The sequence below is a fragment of the Camelina sativa genome, chromosome 14, assembly GCF_030686135.1.
Source record: "Camelina sativa cultivar CO46 ecotype springtype chromosome 14, ASM3068613v1".
Taxonomy (NCBI): Eukaryota; Viridiplantae; Streptophyta; class Magnoliopsida; order Brassicales; family Brassicaceae; genus Camelina; species Camelina sativa.
This window is the reverse complement of record NC_141893.1, coordinates 9,527,704-9,550,688: the sequence shown is the minus strand read 5'-3', so window position 1 is coordinate 9,550,688 and position 22,985 is coordinate 9,527,704. Positions and strand designations below refer to the sequence as shown.

The 22,985-nt window shown below is 34.4% G+C and overlaps 2 pseudogenes across 2 annotated transcripts; both read left to right on the top strand.

Moving 5' to 3' along the window:
- Positions 1-6,402: 6,402 nt before the first annotated feature.
- On the top strand, positions 6,403-8,408 carry LOC104740848 (putative acyl-activating enzyme 9; annotated as a pseudogene). The gene is made up of 2 exons (XR_015579422.1): positions 6,403-7,362; positions 7,487-8,408. The product of XR_015579422.1 is annotated as a putative acyl-activating enzyme 9 (transcript).
- Positions 8,409-17,688: 9,280 nt separating this feature from the next.
- On the top strand, positions 17,689-18,390 carry LOC109128823 (uncharacterized; annotated as a pseudogene). Its single transcript, XR_015580449.1, has one exon. The product of XR_015580449.1 is annotated as an uncharacterized LOC109128823 (transcript).
- Positions 18,391-22,985: the final 4,595 nt, after the last annotated feature.

Sequence of the window (22,985 nt, the reverse complement as noted above, 5' to 3'; positions counted from 1 at the left end):
AGGACATTAATGTCAGTGATGCTACAGAACTTGATAACCATGTGTATTTATTTTACGAACATGACATATGTTACCTTTTTAACCGAAACTAGACCATGTGGGAAACTAGTATCTATTCAAGTAAAAGCTAAAAAGTTTCCATCTCAAATGAGAAATATCTTCATGATGCTAAAATTGGCAAGGACATTAGCATTTGAGTCTATGCATATGAAATTAATGGATCCGTATGTGTTGGGTGATGCAGAGATTCAATAAATATGGATCTAACTTCTAAGCTACCCATACTTATATCTACATTGAATCATCTCACCATCCACTGCCGATGTTCATCTCTCCGGGTTTACATGTTTAGTGTACACTCACTCTCAGTGTCACATGATTCACTCAGCTTTTGAAAATGTAGGGACGAAACTTGTTGATATTTAATTATGTGTACAAGTGTACAAGTAGTGGCTAATTGCATATGTAATTGTTTTCTTACAAGATAAAATAATCTTGTTTTGGTGGACAATATATGATTTAAAAGCTAGAGTTTGTTGATGATGTGTTATTCATCTTGTATTTTTAGAGTTCAAATTAGTGTTAAATGACAGTATTATCAAAATAATTATGGTTGATAATCTGTAAAGATGGTTAACATATATGGGTCCGATTGGTAACGTAGCCAAAGCTGTAAGCAGAAACTCTAAGCTGTTACAGAATAGTGCAAAGCTGTAAGAAAATGCTGTACGTGAAAACTGTACCAAAAAAACTGAGAGTAACACTTTTAATAAAGTTTTTGGTAATTTTTGTGTGATTGGTAAAAATTCAAAACTGTATTACTTGTAATACTTTGTTTAAGTTCACCAATCAGTACCATAGGATTGTTTTAACATTTCAAGTGATCACAAGTAAAATCGATTGGGTTTAGTCATTTCATATCTAGATATTTAGTTTTGTGGAGAAAACAAATCAAAACATAACAGTCATCATTCACTCATAAATGTCACCAAGTGCAAGTCGCTCACCCAATCCTCACAAATGTGTACTGATAATCGTACGCAGAAACTAACATCATGTGGACGTTGACAGTAGAAATTAAAACAATGCTAACATCAGCTAAAATTTGTATAAGGTTTTCTAATAGTTCAATAATGTAATATGCTCCTTTCAGAACATTAACATATGTGAAAATATCAAGCAAGAATATTTTAGAGTGAAAATCCAGAATTAAATTTCTAGTTTTTATTTGACGTACCCGTACGTGCTGCATGCATAAAGGCCCTATCGTCTTAACCTTTAACAATACATACATACATATATGTATATATATATGTACTTGGAACGAAAAATATTTTTTTTTAGTTAGCTCCTTCGAGTCTTCGACCCTAGTTCAAAACTAATAAGAACTTGTCGTCACATTCTTAGAAGCATTAAAAATAGAGTTCGTTCGGTCCAACTTTTGTTAGTTGGTAAACTCTGTCTTATTCAATGCCCATCTTCGTTTTTTATAGACTCATGCACGTCATCACTCACCAATATATTTTGGTTAGAAGGAATATAGAGAGATTCTTTTTATTTACTAACCAAATTTAGCACTATGATAAGTTAAGAAACTAAAGAAGATTTGTTTATTTCATTTCATCAAGCTGATTTCGTGGGCCATAAGTGATCAACTATAGTTACCAAAAAAAGACATAAACTCCAAATCTCCAACACCTTCAAAGGGTTAACCTTTTCAAGATTTCTATAAATACAATCCCCTATTGAGTGTTTTCAGTCATAACAAGAATATAGTTTCTTGCAGTCATAACAAAAAGCTTATCGCTTTTTTTTTTTTTGTATAAGCAGCGGAGAGGTTGAGAGGCGCGGTTCTGTATACAATCAGATTTCTATTTTTTTTAAAAAAAAATATTTTGTATTCATCACCTCTCCTCTCAACCAATCAAAATGTTTTATCTAATATTTTATTTAAAAATAAATCAAAATTAAATTAAAAAGCAAAACAAAATAAGGAAGAATATTCTGTATACTTTTATTTAGAGAAAGTTAAATATTGGTTTGGTTTAGATTTTACAATTAAACGAGGTTACATATCGGTTTGAGTTTATAAATGAGAATTAGAGTTTAGATTTTATAATTAAAACGAAATTATATGTCGGTTTGAGTTTACAAATGAGATTGCTAGGGTTTAGATTTTACAATTAGATCGAAATTATAGGTAAGTTTGGGTTTATAAAAGAACAGTTTATGTTTCTAATTTTATAATAATATATATACAGATTTTATTTCCTTATTTTACAATGGGGTGAATAAAGAGTTTCATCCCTAGGACTGAACCCAAGTATTACTCTATATTAGTCTTTTTTTTTACCTATATCATAGTTATAGATAAAAAATTCTTGGGTTCACCCTTAGGGGTGAACAACTCTCATTCACCCCCTCTTAATTAACCAATCAGAATACAACAATATGTCATGTCATATCATATTAAAAAAAATCAAAATTAAAATAAAAAGACAATACAAATTAAGGAAACAAATTATGTAGATCTTTTATTAAGGAAATTATGTCGGTTTGGGTTATAATAGAGGATTATAGTTTAAATTTGTAATTTTAAATTTTTTTATATCGGTTTGGGTTTATAAAGAATGGTTAGGATTTAGATTTTATAATTAAACAAAATTATATGTCGGTTTGGGTTTACAAAAGAGTGGTTAGGATTTAGATTTTACAATTAAATGAAACTATATGTCGGTTTGGGTTTACAAAAGAGTGTTTAGGGTTTAGATTTTACAATTAAACAAAATTATATGTCGGTTTGGGTTTATAAAAGAATGTTTAGGGTTTAGATTTTACAAGTAAAGAAAATTATATGTCGGTTTGGGTTTATAAAATAGTGGTTAGGGTTTTAGATTTTACAATTAAACAAAATTATATGTCGGTTTGGGTTTATAAAAAATGGTTAGGGTTTAAATGTAATAATTAAAAACTGTAATATAATATTTAAATTAATAATTTTAAAATTGATTGATCTACAGAATTTATTTCTTTAATTAAAAATTGTTTCTTTAATTTAAAGAGGGTGAATAAGAGTGATTCATCCTTAGGGATGAACCCAAGAATTGTCCGTTATAGATATATTTTATTTTTATTAAATTTATTTATGTATAAGCAACAAGCTTTTTGTAAATCTAAAGATACTCCAATCTTTGAACGGAGAGAACTAGCTAGAGTTTCAATCGCTCATCTAATAACATCACGGTGACTGTTTGAGTGGAATTTTCATAGTTTTTTTTTCCAAAGACTGAATTCAAGCTTTAGGGGATTGAAATTAACATATATAATTGAAAGTTGTTTCTTTATATTAAATTATTAATGTTACGTTGTCCAAGATATTGTCTAATCGTAACAAGACGGACCGTGAGAAATTAACACGTTTCAAATTCGATTCACCTGCTGCATGAAACTAATCTATAAACATTTACATTGATATAGACTTTTGCTTACGACTCTGAAAAATATCTATATATAGACTGCAATTTTTGATCAATCCTCAATTATATATATAAAGAAAAATACTGTTACGCCTGAACTCTTGTTTTTTTCCTTTTATAGATGATATCAAACCACATCATCATCCATACATGGAGAGACCATTTTATATTCCTAATTTTGCATCCACACCCACTTTGTCCAAAATACACTTACTTTCTATTATTTATATATTTTTCTCAAGTTTAATTACCTATTACCTCTCATTCCTTCTAACTCCTTTTATTCTCTCTCTCTCCTCTCTCTCTCTTCAAATCAGGTTTTATTTTCATAATTTAGTAATTAACAAAAAAAATCCAAAAACAAAATAGGGAAACAGTCACAATTTATTTCTAAAAAATCAGATATCTTATTTACCGTAAAAAACAATTATTACTTTTTAGTTCCCAAAATATATCAAAACAAATTATATTTATGCTTTAAAATCCTAATTACTCTACCGCACCTCTCATGATCTTAGTTAAAAGAGTCCTAAAATCACTTTCAATTAAACAACTCATGAATTTAAATTCTACGTGTTCCACCATATATTTTCACAAAAATATTTTAAATTTATCAGTTACAAATTATTTATTTTCCAAACTTATTAATTACTGTAAAAAAGCTATTCGTCAAAAACTATTAGAGCTCCGATAAAAATAAAATCACGTTAATTGATATGTTTATTTTCCAAAAAAAAAAGACATGTACAATGCTAAAAAAAAGAAATAAAGGTAAACGAAAGAGCACGTTCTTTCTGTTCTACAAAACAAAAAAAAATCGAAATACACATTTAAGAAAAATTTAAGTAAAAAAAAACCAAAAAAAAAAAAGTAACTGCCACTTAATGTCGCATATTTAACATAATATATTAACGAGAAATTAACAACATATGTTAAGCTATCTGAAAATAATAAACAAGTTACTAATTTTTGTAATTAAAATTTTTAAATTTAACTCCTACACAATGATGAAAAAACTTCTTTCTATGATATTTATGCTAACTCCTCCACTATCTATTTATTTCTCCCCACAATAACAATACTATACCTGCAAAATATGAATGAACAAAACACCAATGGTATCTATGCTACCATGTACACATGGTTATCATTTGTAGCAATTAAACTAAACTAAATGATATCCCACAATAACAATACTATACCTACAGAATATGTATGAACAAAACATCAATGGTATCTATGCTACCATGTACATATGGTTATCATTTGTAGCGATCAAACTAAACTAAATAATATCATAGCAGAAGAAAGCATGTGCTCATGTCCAACAAACATATGTCAACAAATTAGGGTTAATGAATATGTGGTCAAAGTTAAATGGATGGGTTTGGATGGAAATCATGAGTCTTAATGTATGAATATACTTTGTTATTGCCGCACATTCCGAATTGGTGGTGGAAAAGAGACTAACCTTGGAAAATTTTACTTTTTTTTGAATGAATCCATGGACACCTATCCATAATTTATTTATCCACTAAACTTTGTTTATTTTTCTTTTCGAGTTAAGGTCCGTAACTAATCATCATAAGCTCTTTTTTTATGTTCTTTGAGTTTTGGGTAACACATTAACCTTGCAAAGAGATCATAACATAACATAATATTGCAATTGATTAACCACTTATCATTGAACATTTGTTCAATGACAAATGGATACTGTATAATCTAAAAATTTATAAAAAAATATAGCAATATGTATCTTAAAATGTACAAAATATATAATCATAACATAATATATATAAATAAATAGATAATTTGTTTTATGATAACCATTTAAAGTGTTAACAACAATAAAAAAAGAGAGAAAAGAAATGAGAGAAAGAATAGAGGGACAGTTTTGCCATAAAAAATGACACATAAGCCAAAAACCTTGAAAAAATATAAGAATAGTAGAAAGTAGGTGAAAGTGAAAGAAAATGGAGGTAAAGTAGGTGTGGGTACAAATCTTCTTTTTATCTTTTAAATCATATATTTTCTACCACAAAACAATATTATTTTATCTTTTAAGAAAAATGTTACATATGCAAAGCCATAACTTGTATACTTGTAAACAAAAAGTCAACAAATTAAATTTGTTTTTGTCATTACTATCAAAAGACTGTACTTTATGATATTTTTCATTGATTTTTATTTATATCCACATGAAAACTAAACTATTGTCGTTTGCATTTTTTGTTCCCTGAGAAAATTCCATTGAAAATATGGTGGATGGATGTGGCCGGTCGGTGTTAATATCTGAAAAATGGGGACAGTACGTTTTAACGCCACGGAACTAGAGAACATTACCGAACGTTCATAATCCACATTATTGACTACAATCTTCTTCTACTACATACTGTTTTCATGCTTTTTTTTTATTACATACCAATATTATTTTAGCTATCAAAATCCAAGGTATTATTAGTTTAGAAGGAGTTTCGGAACGAATAGAAGAACAATTGTTTAAGTTAACTCCTTCGAGAGTCTTCGACCCTAGCTCAAACCAAGAACTCGTCGCCACAATCTTGGAAGTAAAAATAGAGTTCGTTTGGTCCAAATTTTGTTAGTTGGTAAACTCTGTCTTTATTCAGTGCCCACCTCCCTTTTTTGTAGACTCACGTCACTAACCAATATACAATGTTTCTCTTGGTTAAAAGGAATATAGAGAGTTTGTTCTAATTTATTAGCCAAATTTAGTACTATTATATTATAAGTTAAGAAACTATAGAAGATTTGTTAATTTCATTTGATCAAGTTGGTTCCGTGGGCCATAAGTGATCAACTATAGTTACCCAAAAAAAATGACAAACTCCAAGTCTCCAACACCTTCAAAGAGTTAAAACCTTTTTCAAGGTTTCTATAAATACAAACCCCTATAGAGAGTGTTTTCACAAACCCATATACCAAAATAAAAACATAAACATAAACAAAAATCAATAAGTATGGAACTGTTACTTCCACACCCTTCGAACTCAACACCTCTCACCGTCCTCGGCTTCTTAGACCGAGCCGCCTCCGTCTACGGTGACTGTCCGTCCATCCTCCACACCGCAAACACCGTCTACACTTGGTCCGAAACCCATAACCGCTGTCTTCGAATCGCCTCCGCTCTGACTTCCTCCTCTCTCGGCATTAACAGAGGCCAAGTCGTCTCTGTCGTGGGCCCCAACGTCCCTTCCGTCTACGAGCTTCAGTTTGCTGTCCCAAATCCGGAGCCATCTTAAACAACATCAACCCGCGTTTAGACGCACACGCACTCTCTGTACTCCTACGTCACAGTGAATCCAAACTCGTTTTCGTCGACCCCAACTCCATCTCCTTAGTTCTCGAAGCAGTATCGCTCTTTGGACAACACGAGAAACCTCACCTCGTCCTCCTCGAGGATGATCAAGAGGACGGTTCTTCATCAGCTTCGGCCGCATCGGATTTTCTTGACACATACGAAGGAATCATGCAGAGAGGAGATTCAAGATTCAAGTGGATCCGTCCTCAAACCGAATGGCACCCAATGGTTCTCAACTACACTTCTGGAACGACGTCTTCCCCCAAAGGAGTAGTGCTTAGCCACAGAGCAATTTTCATGCTAACCGTTAGCTCCACGCTTGACTGGTCTTTACCAAACCGACCGGTTTACTTGTGGACTCTACCGATGTTCCACGCCAACGGTTGGGGTTACACGTGGGGTACTGCGGCCGTTGGAGCCACCAACGTATGCACCCGTAGAGTCGACGCGCCTACTATTTATAACTTGATCGATAAGCATGACGTGACACACATGTGTGCCGCACCGATGGTTCTCAACATGCTAACTAACTACTCCTCTCGTAAACCCCTCAAGAACCCGGTTCAGGTATTAAGAGATGTTTTGGTTCTTATTGGTTTATCGTCAAACTTTGGTTTCTTATTAATCATGTAGAGGACTATGAACCAACTCTGTTTTAGGGTTTATGAAGTTAAAAAAATTATGAAAACAGGTAATGACCGCCGGAGCTCCACCTCCGGCAGCCATCATCTCAAGAGCAGAGTCCCTAGGTTTCAACGTCGGTCATGGATACGGTTTAACAGAAACCGGAGGCCCAGTGGTGTCATGTGCTTGGAAGTCTGAGTGGGATCATCTTGAGCCATTAGAACGAGCTAGACTGAAATCAAGACAAGGAGTAAGAACCATCGGATTTGCGGAAGCCGATGTCAGAGACCCGAGAACCGGGAAGAGCGTGGAGCACGACGGCGTTTCTGTAGGAGAGATCGTTTTGAAAGGTGGTTCGGTTATGCTGGGCTACTTCAAAGACCCGGAAGGAACCGCGGCGTGTATGAGAGAGGACGGATGGTTCTACACCGGAGACGTTGGGGTTATACATAAAGATGGTTACTTGGAGGTTAAAGATAGGTCAAAGGATGTGATCATATGCGGAGGAGAGAACATAAGCAGCGCAGAGGTTGAGACGGTTCTGTATACGAATCCAGTTGTGAAGGAAGCCGCGGTGGTGGCTAAACCGGATAAGATGTGGGGAGAGACACCGTGTGCTTTTGTGAGCTTGAAGTATGACAATAACGGTGACGGGTCGGTGACTGAGAGGGAAATAAGGGAGTTTTGTAAGGCGAAGTTACCCAAGTATATGGTGCCAAGGAAAGTGATTTTTCAGGAGGAGCTTCCAAAGACATCCACGGGAAAGATTCAAAAGTTTCTTCTCAGACAAATGGCTAAGTCCCTGCCTTAAATAATCCGCTTAAGTTATTGAGGTTATGAAGAAATTAATTTATGAATGAAGTAAACTATAGACTTATCGATCTTTTGTGATATACTATTATTGTACCCTTAAAAGGGATTAGTTGTTAAACTTGTTGAAACATGCATGCTTGCTATTATTGTTATAAGATTTGCAAATTAAGATAAAACTGTTAACACTATATATACCTCATTATTACAAGTGTGGTTCCTTTAACTCTTGGCCTTGTTCTGTCTGAAAAATAAAGTGAAGCCTAACAAAAAAACTGAAGAAAACGACTATCGAAACATAATTCCGGAATCAGCATTTAGCGATAAATTCCTCTATAGAAATCCAATGAATATGTATTGGTATTTTTTTTGTCAAAACAGAATCGTTTGATGTGTGTAAGAACTAAAAGAGAGAGAGGGATATAAGCAAAGTACTTCGTCGAGTTTATCTTATTGGGAATTTTGGAGAAATTTCTTACATTGATCAAAATAGTGATTATGTAACAGGCCCCACGTACACTTGTTTGACCAATTCGCATACTTGTGTTTTCTATGGTTTGAATCTTGATGGTAACATGATCTTGTGTTTAGTTTGTAAACTGGCCATTTTTAGGTAGAGTGTGTCACTGTGATTTGGAATCCAAAATCAGGGTTAGAGGCTTAATATGATGTTATCTAGTATAAAATACAGTTTATTGTTATATGTTTGTGAATGTTAATAAAATCGTGTGTTATTGGTTTTGTGACTATTAAATGCTATTGTATTTTTTTCATTCTAAAAGGTGTCACCATTAATTTTTTTATTTCTAAGAAATCTAGCGTTATTGATATACGAATATTTCATATTTCCTCAGAAGACGTAACTTTCAAAATCTCAATAAGTTTTTTGAAATATAAAGCACACTGGAAATTAAATAGTTTTTTCTTTCATCTTTGAAAATTAACCAGCTCTACTCACTAGCCTCTTTTTAAGATTTGTTTGTTTGTCCCGAGTACGATGTACTATTAAACCTAATTTGGGTCCATACTTCGATGAGTTGAGTCGGATCAGTTTTCATTTTTTTTTTTTTTTTTTTTATAGGTTAAAGTTCAAGTGGCGCACTAAAATTACTAAAATAAATAAGCGTTAATTATAAAATTTTAGTTCAAGGTATAATTAAGTATAGATGGTGTGGTAATTAAGGTCAAAATTAATACCGGATTATGTGAATGTCCAACTTGATTACATAGATGGTGTGGTTTCATTTCATTGTTACAACGTATTAAAAAAAAATGATAACACTGATCAAAACTGGAAACCTTATTGAATTCATAGAAAGCTAAAAACCCCTAATGAGCGTTTTTACAGTCATAACGACAATATAGTTTCTTGCAGCTAAATAATGGAACTCTTATTTCCACATCCATCAAACTCAACACCTCTTACCGTCCTCGGCTTCTTGGACCGAGCCGCTTCCGTCTACAGCAATTGTCCGTCCATCCTCCATACCACAAACACCATCCGATCCACACATGGTCTGAAACTCACATTCGCTGTCTCCGAATCGTCTCGGCTTTCACCTCGTACGTACGTACTATTGATCAAGGATGTGAGATCAGTGACAAGTAATCTCCTGTCCGTACGACTGTCCGTACGACTGTCCGTACGACTGTCCATACAAGTCACTAATGGGCTGTAATCCGTATAAGAATGTGGTGAAACAGAGGCCCTATAAGTATCGAGACACATTGGAATAGAAGGATCTAGATGATGGTGATTGCAGGGTGTCATAGAGAAGAAGTCACATGTTGTCTTGGTGAACGAGCTCAACTAGTCAAACAAGGCAACACAAGTCGCTCTCAATATAAACGTTCTGTAACAAGTCCATGTTCTGTCTCTTTCATTCTTAATGTCTAGCAACGGCTACATGTGTAGTAGCAGTCTCTATATATGATTTGTAATTTACATGTGAAATAATCTAATCTAAGTATTCTATTATGTTCTCTATTTATTCTCTCTCTGCAATTCTACTTCCGCAATTCTAACATGGTATCAGAGCATGTTTTTCGATCCTTGATTCTCTAAACCTACTCTTTTATATATACTCGCTATTCTACTTGTTCACTCAGTATAATTTCTCTCATACTCTGTTTCTACAACAATCTCTACGGTTAAAACTCCGTTCAAAGAGTCATACTACTCGAACATGGAAAACACAAAACCACTTGTGTTACCAACTGTTCTTAAGGGAGGAAACTATCTCATGTGGTCAAGGACCACCAAAACCGCACTATGTGGCCGCGGACTTTGGAGCCATATTGAAGGAACAAGATCTCCAAAGAAAGTCACCAAAGAAGATGGTAGAGAAACTACCAAAGAAGACGAAGAAGAAGCTAAGCTCGAAGAAGAAGCCAAATGGTTTCAAGAAGACCAGACTGTACTCTCCATACTCCAAAACTCTCTTGAGGCTCCCATTCTCGAAACTTACTCGTACTGTGAAACGGCTAGTGAATTATGGGGGACACTGAAGAATGTATTTGGCAACATATCCAATATTACTCGAGTTTTTGAGGTTAAGAAAGCTATCAATGACCTAACTCAAGAAGATATGGAGTCCAACAAGCACTTTGGCAAGTTTAGGTCTTTGTGGGCAGAATTCGAGATGCTCAGACCAAACACCATGGACCCTGCAGTTCTTAATGAGAGAAGGGAACACGATAAGGTCTTTGCTCTCCTCCTAACTCTCAATCCAACCTTTAATGACCTCATTAAGCATATCCTTCGGGCAGACAAACTACCTAGTCTCGACGATGTCTGCTCACAAATTCAGAAGGAACAGGGCTCACTCGGTTTGTTTATGTGAAAAGGAGAACTCTCAATGGCAAACAAAGGAACCTATCGACCTGATGAGAGAAGATCAAAGGGAGGATGTGAACACTGCAAGCGTAAGAACCACACCAAAGATAAGTGTTGGTTTCTGCATCCTCATCTAAGACCAAGTGTGATCAACAAGGAGCCCAGAGCCAACATAACTAGAGTTAAAGACGAACAAAGTGATGCGGGTGCGTCAAAGAATGGAGAAGGAATGGTGTCAGGTAGCCCTGGGATTAATAACCGAACCGAATAAACCGAACCGAACCGAACCAAAATTTTGAGGGTTCGGTTCGGTTTCGGTTATAAGGACAGAACCGATCGGCAGCATCTATAATTGGAATTTGGTTATCGGTTAATTCGGTTCGGTTTGAGCGAACCGATCGGTTAACCGAAATATTATAAATCCTAATAATATCTTCCTTTATTTCGTGTCTTCACTCGTCGTCAGTGCTTCTTCTTCCTCTTCGTCACTTCTTGTATTCTTCTTCTTCATGTAGAAGAAACGAAATGGTCGAGATTGACGTTATGTCGTGAGTTGGAACGGCGAGATTCATCTTTGGGAAATATTAGTTGTTTAGCGGCTGTAAGTTTATTACTTTATTTTGTTATCACCCAATTATAATTAGGTTTAGTTATTGAGTTAGTGGGCTTACGGTTGATTTGGTAGCCCATTGTTTTTTAAGTTTTATATATATAGTTATGGATTTGTTTTTGGCCCATTTAATTTACTCTGAAAATAGAAATCTCAAAATTTTGGTTATTTTCGGTTTTTAATCTAAAAACCGAAATAACCGAGAACCGAACCGAACCAAACCGATTTTTTTCGGTTTAGTTTGGCAACATTTTCAAAAATCAAAAAAACCGAAAAACCGAATTAACCGAACCGAATTAACCGAACAAACCGAAATCCCAGGACTAGTGTCAGGAGATTATGTGAAGAAATCAGACATGGAAGCCTTCTTCAAATCTCTAGCTGCCAATAAAGACTCTGGTAAAACTTTCTTCACTCATAGTTCAAATAGGTCTCTTGTTGTTGACTCTGGTGCATCACACCACATGATTAGCAACTCGAACCTACTTGACAATATAAAACCGGCTAGAGGTAACGTTATAATAGCTAATGGTGATAGTATTCCTGTTCAAGGAATTGGTAGTTTAAGGTTATTTGATAAAGAATCAAAAGCTTTTTACATGCCTAGGTTTACTTCCAATCTTCTCTCTGTTAAAAGGGCAACAACTGATCTAAACTGTTATGCAATATTTGGGCCTAATGATGTTCAATTTCAGGATATTGAGTCTGGAAAATTACTTGGAGAAGGTGGTACCAAAGATGACCTTTACATTCTTGATGACACTTCACCAAGTGCTTCCAAATCTACCTTTGCTAGTTGTTTGAATGTTTCTTTTAACGCTATGTGGCACGCTAGATTAGGCCATCCTCACTCTCGATCTCTTGAGTTAATGCTACCTAATGTTTTGTTTGATCACTCTAGATGTGAAGCATGTATTATTGGTAAACATTGTAAAACTGTTTTTCCTAAGTCTACTACTATCTATGAAAAACGCTTTGATCTAGTTCATTCAGATGTGTGGACATCACCTTGCATATCTAGGGACAATAACAAATACTTTGTGACGTTTTTTGATGAGAAATCCAAATATACTTGTATTACCTTGCTTCCATCAAAAGATCGTGTGATTGATGCATTCATAAACTTTCAAAATTATGTATCTAACCAATTTAACGCTAAGATCAAAGTATTTAGAACAGATAATGGAGGCGAATATACAAGTACTCGGTTCAAAGAACACCTCTCCAAACACGGCATCGTGCACCAAACAAGTTGTCCGTATACTCCGCAACAAAATGGAGTTGCAGAGAGGAAGAACAGGCACTTGATGGAGGTCGCACGCTCAATGATGTTTCTCACTAATGTTCCTAAAAGATATTGGGGAGATGCAGTGATGACAGCATGCTATCTCATCAACCAAATCCTACCGAAAGTATTAGGAGATGTGTCACCGTTTGAGGTATTAAACACAGTAAAACCACCCATTGATCACCTAAAAGTATTCGGTTGTGTTTGCTTTGTGTTTATACCAGGAGAACTGCAAAACAAATCGGATGCTAAGAGCACCAAGTGCATGTTCCTTGGCTATTCAACTACGCAAAAGGGATACAAATGCTTTGATCCAGCCAACAACCGTATATTTGTCTCAAAGGATGTTAAGTTTCTGGAAAACCAAGGCTACTTTGAGAAAAGGGACTGGAGCGACTTGGAAAACTTGGCAACACCAACTGATAGATCGACTAGTCACAAGTTTCTTCTTGATCATCTTGGAGCTCAGTCAGGAACTGAAACATCACTGCAGATACAAGGCGATACGGCCCTTGAAAATGTAGAGGAAACCCTGACAGAGACTCCGGAACCTCCACAGAATCCGCCTGCAGCTCTGCTCGACTTAACGGTCAGTGAGTCAGAGGGGGAGAATATGAATCCACCAGGAGAAACAGAAGAGGTGGAGACGACTCACCAACCATTAAGACGTAGTGCTCGTACGAGACCTTTTATGTCTACTTGAAGAGATACTGATTTTTACTATAACAACCAAACCGTTGCTCATCCAATCCAAGCAGTATGTTCACTCGCACGACTACCAGCTGATCATCAAGCATTCCTTAACAAAATTGAGGAACATAGCATCCCAAACACTTAAGAGGAAGCTAAAGAAAGCAAATAATGGTTAAATGCGGTAGATGATGAAGTGGGAGCCATGAAACGCAACCATACATGGGACGAAGCTGATCTTCCACTAGGAAAAAGGACAGTAATCTCTAAATGGGTTTTCACCATCAAATATCTGAGCAATGGAGATATTGAAAGATATAAGGCTCGACTGGTTGCGCGTGGGTTCACACAAACATATGGGCAAGACTACAAGGAAACATTTGCACCAGTAGCCAAACTCCATACGGTAAGAGTTGTATTATCTCTGGCTACGAATCTATCTTGGGAGCTATGGCAGATGAATGTCAAGAATGCCTTCTTACAAGGAGAACTAGAAGAAGAAGTGTACATGACACCTCCACCAGGCCTTGAAGGCACCATTGCTCCTGGCAAGGTGTTACGACTGAGAAAAGCTATATATGGTCTCAAACAATCACCTAGAGCTTGGTATCACAAGCTAAACACTACACTCTTAAATCATGGATTTAAGAAGTCTCACATGGATAACACTTTGTTCACTCTCCAAAGCGTCGAAGGTAGTTGTTGTTCTCATTTATGTTGATGATTTAATCATCTCTGAAGACAACAAAGAAGGTATTAAGGAGGTTAAGACTCATCTTAAATCTGTTTTTGATATAAAAGATCTTGGAGAACTTAAATATTTCCTTGGGATTGAAGTATGTAGATCTCCAGAGGGTCTATTTCTATCACAAAGAAAGTATACCCTTAACTTGTGATATGAGACAGGAAAACTAGGAGCTAAGCCGGTAGACACACCACTACCTGATGGATACCAAGTTGAACGAAAGGGGGAGAGGAAAGATCCACCATATGAAGATCCCTCTCGCTACCGGCGACTTGTAGGTAAGTTAATATATTTGACTTTGACAAGACCTGATCTTTGCTATGCGGTGAAACAAGTGAGTCAATATATGAAAGCCCCTACAACATATCATTGGAGTCTCTTGGAGAGAATCCTTCACTATCTTAAAAGCAGCCCTGGACAAGGCATTTGGATGGGAAAGAACGACAATACCGAACTTGTGGGCTATTGTGACGCTGATTGGGGTGGTGATAAGACAGATAGAAGATCCGTTACAGGCTACTGCACTTTCATAGGAGGTAATCTAGTCACGTGGAAGGCAAAGAAACAAAAGGTGGTCTCAATGTCAAGTGCAGAGTCAGAATACCGAGCAATGAGAAAATTTACAACAGAGCTCACATGGCTAAAGGCACTACTCGAAGACTTAGGCATCACGACTTCCGCTCCTATTACTATGCATTGTGACAATCAAGCAGCTATCCATATTGCAACCAACTCTGTGTTTCATGAGAGAACCAAGCACATCGAGCTAGACTGCCACAAAGTTCGAGAGAAGATTGAGGAAGGAGTCACTCTCCCCTGCTACACTCCAAGTGAAGATCAATTAGCTGATATCTTTACTAAAGCTGAAAGTCTCAAGGTTTGTTCACATATCTATGACAAACTTGGACTTGTGGACCTTACTCGTCCCTGATCACAAATCCTCTCTCCGTGATAACCACACTCTTTTTCCCTAGATATAGTTTTGTCCTACAAGGTTTTCTATATCAAGGTTTTTAATGAGGTGATATGTCACGGAGCTCCAAGTTTAGCCATCACTAAGGCTAAAATTGAGGGGGAGTATTGATCAAGGATGTGAGATCAGTGACAATTAATCTCCTGTCCGTACAACTGTCCATACAAGTCAATAATGGGCTGTAATCCGTATAAGAATGTGGTGAAACAGAAGCCCTATAAGTATTAAGACACATTGGAATAGAAGGATCTAGATTATGGTGATTGCAGGATGTCATAGAGAAGAAGTCACATGTTGTCTTGGTGAACGAGCTCAACTAGTCAAACAAGGCAACACAAGTCGCTCTCAATATAAACGTTCTGTAACAAGTCCATGTTCTGTCTCATTCATTCTTAATGTCTAGCAACGGCTACATGTGTAGTAGCAGTCTCTATATATGGTTTGTAATTTACATGTGAGATAATCTAATCTAAGTATTCTATTATGTTCTCTCTCTGCAATTCTCTGTTTATTCTCTCTCTGCAATTCTATTTCCGCAATTCTAACACGTACGTCCTCACTCGAATTAACCAAGCCTATTCTTTTTGACTAATCAACCTGTCTCATTTCAATCTTCTTAACTTATACACATGTTTTTGGTTTTCTGCTGAAGATTTATTATTCATAACATTTTCTAACGTGTTTATAATTCAATGAATGCATTACTCGTTTTCAAATTTTAGTTTGACTTTGATTATAACGTGCCCCAATCCTTGGACTAAATTCATTTGGTTCACAAATCTCAACTATAAGAACCTACCGAATCCCTTAAATGATTAAATCGATCTCGGAATCGTTGATGAGTTGGGAGTATTTTGGTTTATTTTACGTTTCATTAATTCGAAGCAATTCCTGTAATTTCAAAGGTAAAAGTAAAGGTGTCGGAAAGAAGGATGAAAAGGGATGTTAATAATGTTCGGTGGTCACAGGCCGATGGAACCACCCACAAAACATTTGTTTAGATTTTTTTTTTTTTTTTTTTTTTTGCCATTGGATAACATAATACCGAATGATTGACGATCACCATAGCTCGGTGATATTCTTCTTTCTACATAACTAAATTACGCCCTATGTAAAAATAATAACTATTTATCATCCTTTGAGATGAAGGACGTATAAAAGATTAACACTGTAGTTAGAAGAACGTGGTTGTGGGAGAACGGTCCACATCAGTCACACTCTTGCAAGATATATAGATGCCCCCCCCCCCCCCCCGTTCGATATGATTTAGTCACATCAAGAGATTAGTACTAATCTATTTATTCTGTTAAAGATTTATGGAATCGTTTAGAGATGCGAATAATTAGGATTAGTGAGTTAGAAAAGTACTTCAATTATTCATCTGACACATTCAAGAATGTTTTATTTTCCTTTTTTAAAGTCACATCGTTTTAAATATTGCTAAGTTAGATGATTTTTTTGTCAACATTTAATTTTTGTAGGTTGATAAATTAGTTAGAACTAGTAGTGGTTTTCCTTTACTTCATAAGTGGTGAATTTGTTTTTCCTTTTTCTTAATTAGTCCATTTTACCTGTATTTTAATAGTTATACTTTTATTTTTAATAATTTCTTCCTATAAAAGCCAGTCTTTTTGTAAAATTGGATATTTACACTTCAATCTCCCCGAACTGATTCTTAGTAGAGAACTAGAGATTCAATCGCTCAGCTAATATAATATCACAGTGACTGTTTGTTTAAAAATGTCATATTTCCCAAAAAAAAACAGGATTCAAGCGTTCGATGATTGATTTATATATTTTTTTAAATAATTTGAAAAGTGTTTTCTTAGAAATATTTCAGGTCGTCCGCCGCTCCAAAAGTTTTAAAGATGTAATGACAAAAGCCACGCTTCATACGTGTTTTTAATTTGCTATCAGTGATTACTTTTAACAAATGTTTAATGCTAGTATTCGTACTAGTACTAAGTTACTAACTAACTAAGCAGATGATGTAAAATAAAGTCATTTTTGTGACATAATTATTTTACATGATAATTATTAAAAAAAAAAATCAGACGATATGGATAAATTTTGACTCGTGGTTCATGTGCTGAAGTTATGCATACTTAATATTAAAATGTTACTGTATTCATATTTTATTCTAAACGTAACGGCCGAAAGATAAAGTTAGAAAAAAGGAGAGTGAAGCCAAATAATCCATAGTTCCATACCATATCATGATTAATTAACTCGGAAAAAGAATGAGTGGCTTTAATCAGTATCTCAATTAGTTATATACTTAGTTGCAGCATCATAACTAATTGGTTCTCAAATGAAACTGTATTATACAAGGCCACGTGAGGGAAATAAAAAGATTCATACCAATAAACAATTGTTTTTACATGTTAGCTTGTACCATAAGTCTCATCAACTGATAAAATAAATTGAGGTCAAATCTAAGAGCTTATTTTTTATCTCCTTAAGACGAAAAGAGAGGATTAGATTAGATAGAGAGCGAACCTCGATGAGCTCGATAGAGAAAGCGGTGGAGGTGGTGGGTGTAGAGGATGGAGAGTGGCGGCAGCGGCGGTTAGGGTCGAAGCAAGGGAGTGTGTTCCCAAAAGAGAGGAAGCTGGTGAAGACAATAATTATGAAGAATCTCTTTTCATCTCGATCTCCTTTAAAGTCCAAGCAGCAGGTACCAGAGCTTCCGAGGAACAAGCGCGTCTAGTCCACGCTCCGGTAGCTTTCAAATGATATTTAATATTATGGGTCTTCATTAATTAGACAAATAATTTTTCCGTTAAAGAGTAGATCTTGTTAAATTAGTCATGTGTTTCGAATTAATGATCTCTCTTTCTTGGAAAGAGTTTATACTAGTCTTGAGGATGATTTGTGTGTGTGTGTGTGTGTGTGTGTTTGTTTTTTTTTTTTACTGTAAGAAAAATCGATGTTTATGTGTTATTAGTTTCACTAATCTCTTTGTATATGTATATTCTCGTGTTGTACTGTTAATATAAGATTTATCATTTACGAACAATAATGTTTAATGAATTAACTGTATATTGTTTCCAGAGTTCAAAATAGAAAAGCTTTCCAAATACGCTAAAACTTCAAAACCAATATGAGTGCAAATAATTAATATAGTATAATCGGAGTTACGGTTTATTGGCTTATACTATATTATTTTTTTTGTTAAAAAATAAAACCTTGAAGATATACGTAGATTATTAATTTGGTAATCTAAACCCAAAATAAAAAAAGGTTGTGAATCGCTCTCCGTAAATTGATAAGAACGGAACGGACGAAATAACTTATAAACCAGCACAGCTAGGATCATTCGAAAAGAAAAATCAATACTATCATTTTTGATAATATTTGCCTACTGACCCTACTAATTGGTTAAAAGACTATAGTCTCGATTCGTATATAGAGCATCGTCAGGCGTTCACAATATGAACGGTGTCGTATATGTAACGTATCTTTTTACTAAAATGATAAAGCATCGATATTATATAGCACTTCACTTAAATGCTTATTAGTTATTTACAAAGAGAAATAAAAATCGTATAGTCATTAATACTCACCTGACTTTAAACTGTAAAAGAAAAGTATATAGTATATGGCTGTTTGGTTGTTTCTTCAAAATAGAAATCCCACTTTGGACCGGATGATTCAATGGGAACTGGATGTGGAACCTACTTGTTTGCTACGTGCTCTGCAAAATGAGTCCAGAGATCACTTGTTTTTTGAGTGCGCCTACTCCTATGAAATCTGGTCAACTTTGGTCGATAAAATGGGGCTCCCATCTCCATCTTCGGCTTAAGAACATATCATCCAATGGCTCCCCTCATTTCCAAACATTACTGTCATTTCCCTTGCTCTTCTCCAAGGATGGCATGCTACCATTTACGAGATTTGGAATGAACGCAACCGTCGATTCCATGATGGTACTACTCTCCCTTAGTCTAGTATTCTGAGGAAAATTCACAGGGTTGTAAGAAACAAGTCCTCTGCACTTAAACTTCAAGCAACAAAGCATGGTGAGCTCCTCGAGCAGTTGTGGTCTTCTCATTGAGTGGCTTCTGTTTTTCGATATCCTCGGCTACAAGGGTTATCTTTTCACAAATGTTTGAGTGTCTCTGCTGTCTCTCCCTTCTCTCTTTTGTTTTATTGTTTTCTGCTGGTATGTGGTTCTTGTTTGATTCCATGTAACTTTTAAATTTATCTATATAAGAAGGCCCTTTAACAAACAAAAAAAAAGTATATAGTATATAATAACATATATAATATACAGTAGAACCTCTATAAATTAATACTTTTTAAATTAATACTCGCTTTAAATTAATAAAAAATTTCGGTTCCAAGTTGGGCCGGTTTAAAAAATACCACACTTCGTTAAAATAATAAAATAATATTTTTTTTTGAAAATCCTATGTAAAAATATGGTCTCATCAATATCATAAATTAATAATCAAATACATTAAATACATATATATATATATATATATATATATATATATAAGAAAATCTAGTGAAATATGACTCTACTGTTGTTTGTCTATTCTTGAATTTACATTCTTGTTGGAATTTATCTCTAATCTTTTTTCATTGTTGTCTTCTCAATCGCATACAAAAATTGTGGAGAGTCTAGATGTGATAATTGCTTATTTAGTAACTGGTTCTAAAGGTACAACAATATCTTCTTCGACTTCATCATTACCATAAAGGATAATAGTTGCAATTTTTTCTAAACTCTAAACTCTAAACTTCTAACATTTATCATTTTTACCTAGATAATTCAGTAAACAATTGAATTTTATCGTATTATGATAACTAATATTATAAATTAAGAAAATTCTTTAAAAATATAAATGATAACAAAAGTATTTTATGTTGTAACAAAAAAATTTCATGAGAAAATCTCTTTATGAATTAATATTTTATTAATTTATCGATAAATTAATAATTTATTAATTTATTGATAAATTAAAATCTCTATAAATTAATAAAATTTCATGGTCCTCCATTTTAATTTATAGAAGTTTTACTGTATGTATAGATATCTGAAAAGAGAAACAAAGTCGACATATTACATTTACTATTTATATCAATCAATGGAAGAGAAGACGGATATCTTCTTTATTTAAAGGTAACGTACCATTGGTCGTCTAACAAAAAAGCAAGGGAAGAAGATTACGCCGTTATGGTTCGTAGTGGACAGATATAAAGATGACTTGTACTAATTAGTACTCACTTGTTAATAACAATACTCACTGTAGAATTGATAACTAATTAGTACTCCTTTTGCTGTTTGCAGGTAAAACTTTCGTGATTAATGTCCAAGTTTGATTGATTATATAATTAACTGATATTTTCGTTTGCCCACCTACAAATCCTTTAATTATGTTGTGTGCAGCAGAAATCCAACCTTAATTTCGAAGTTGGTGGCTACCTCGCATTATCATGACACACAAATTTTAAAAATGTTCCAATATTAATAATTATAGATAGAATCAACATTAGTTTGACAAAAAAAAAAAAAAAAAAAAAAAAAAAAAAAAAAAAAAAGAAGAAGAAGATACAATCAACATTACTGTCAAAAAAAAAAAAAAAAAAAAAAAGATAGAATCAACATTAAAGAAAAATAAAGTCCTTTGGTGACAAATAAACAAATACTCCATGTCTGTTGGGTCGTCTTAATAAATTATAAATCGATTCTAACGTCTGCTTGGCAATGAAGTTCAAGTGCATTTGCACCCGGACCTTTGCCAGATCATTTTCGTTAACCAATATATAGATTGTGATGTAATAATGTAAAGTTATAAAACTTATACACAAAGATTGTCTTTTGTCCCAAATAAAAAAAAGAAATAAAAAATAATAATAAAATACACAAAAGATTGTCTCGGTTCATTCGTTCCATTATTATAAATTTATAATCATGGTATAGATGAAAAATAAAAAATTATTGGTTAGCCACTTCAGTTACTTTAATGTTCACGTTTGGTTAGCACCCTACAGCTGTTTCACGGCATTGCTAGTATGAATCTTCCAAAATTATATTTAGTCTTATTATTCTTTTAAATCTGGAAAGCAGCTAGCATTGCAAATTCAAAGCCATTATTATCTATGGTCGTATGAAACTAATAAAAATCATAATTGTGCTTTTTGTGTAATCCAATTTCCCTCGTGTTCTTTAATTCCACACAAATCTTTGACAAATAAATAATCTAGATCGTATCATAAGCGAATTTCCAGAAAAATAAAATGGGCCCTTGAACGATCTTTGTATTGTTCATAACGACCAACCATGTTTGGGGAGTGAGAGTGACACGAAAAATCTTTGAAAATAGACAGGAACAGAAAACAAAGATGATATCTAGGAAAAAAATTAAAACAAACAAAATGTAAGAGCTAGTACTTTAGTTATCTTGACACGATTACATTTGGAAGAAAAGATATTGTCTAGATCCATTGTCCAAAATCGAATCTACGTACATAATTATACTCTCAACACAATTATTGTCAAGAAGGTAAACATCTCCTGATCCTCGTAAATGTTACTCAGTTTTAGTAGAACAAAATCGTCGTAAAAAAATCATTATTGTATTATTATTACTCTCTAAATTAATACTAAGAAATCATTATAATTATTATCATATCATTAGGTAATAAGTAGAATACTAAGACTAAGTTATAAAGATAAAATAAAATAGAATAAAAAATTAATGTTGACTCTGTTGGAGGTGTATATAAAAATGGTATAAAATACACACGACTATATTTAAGTATTGTTATTTATAAAAAGAGGCGTACGTTAATGACAAATATAGTAACATATGTGTCGAATGTTGTCGACCGGGTGCCTTGTGCGAGCGGTAGACTGGTGCTTCGTTCCCAAGTTGGCGCCTACTCATCTGCCAAGTATACAAATATTAATTAATCAGATTATAAACGTCGATGCATGGAAATTTCGATTATTGTCCTTATCTTATTTTTATTTTCTCCAGGGGTTTATGTATCGAGATATATCCTAGAAAAAAATCCAAATGTAATGAAATTAAATGTAAGTTTCACTTATTTTTTTCTTTCTTTCAATACTTAAACCATAAGTAGAAGATATAAATTAAATTCCCAATGTGCAGCAAATGGGTGGCTGACACGTTGGACATGGATCAACTTAAAGCAGAAGTTTGATTTTCTATATAAACCAGTGCATGGCTTCAAAATTATAACAGCTACACACACACATATACACATAAACAAATACACACATCCTACATTAAAACAGCCTAAAGATGAGTGCTAAAGGAGAAGGTTCTAGTTCTACGGTGGAGAGGGAGGTGAAGAAACAAGGAGCGAGTGTGATTCCCGTCAAGAGAAAGCTGGTGAAGACTATGGCCGCGAAAGCCATTATCTCTGCCCTCACTCCTTCGGGTTGTGGCCGGAGCACTGACTCTACCGGCGACGGCAACGGTAACGGAGGGCGCGTGTACCCTAGCTAGTACTCATCGCTGATCAATTGGTCTTTTTCTTGGGGTTAAAGATATATATGCCGTCGTGATATTTTCTGGTGTTTTTTCCTTTCTATGTTGCGGTTTTATATATTTTAAAGATTGTAAGCTTTTGGTA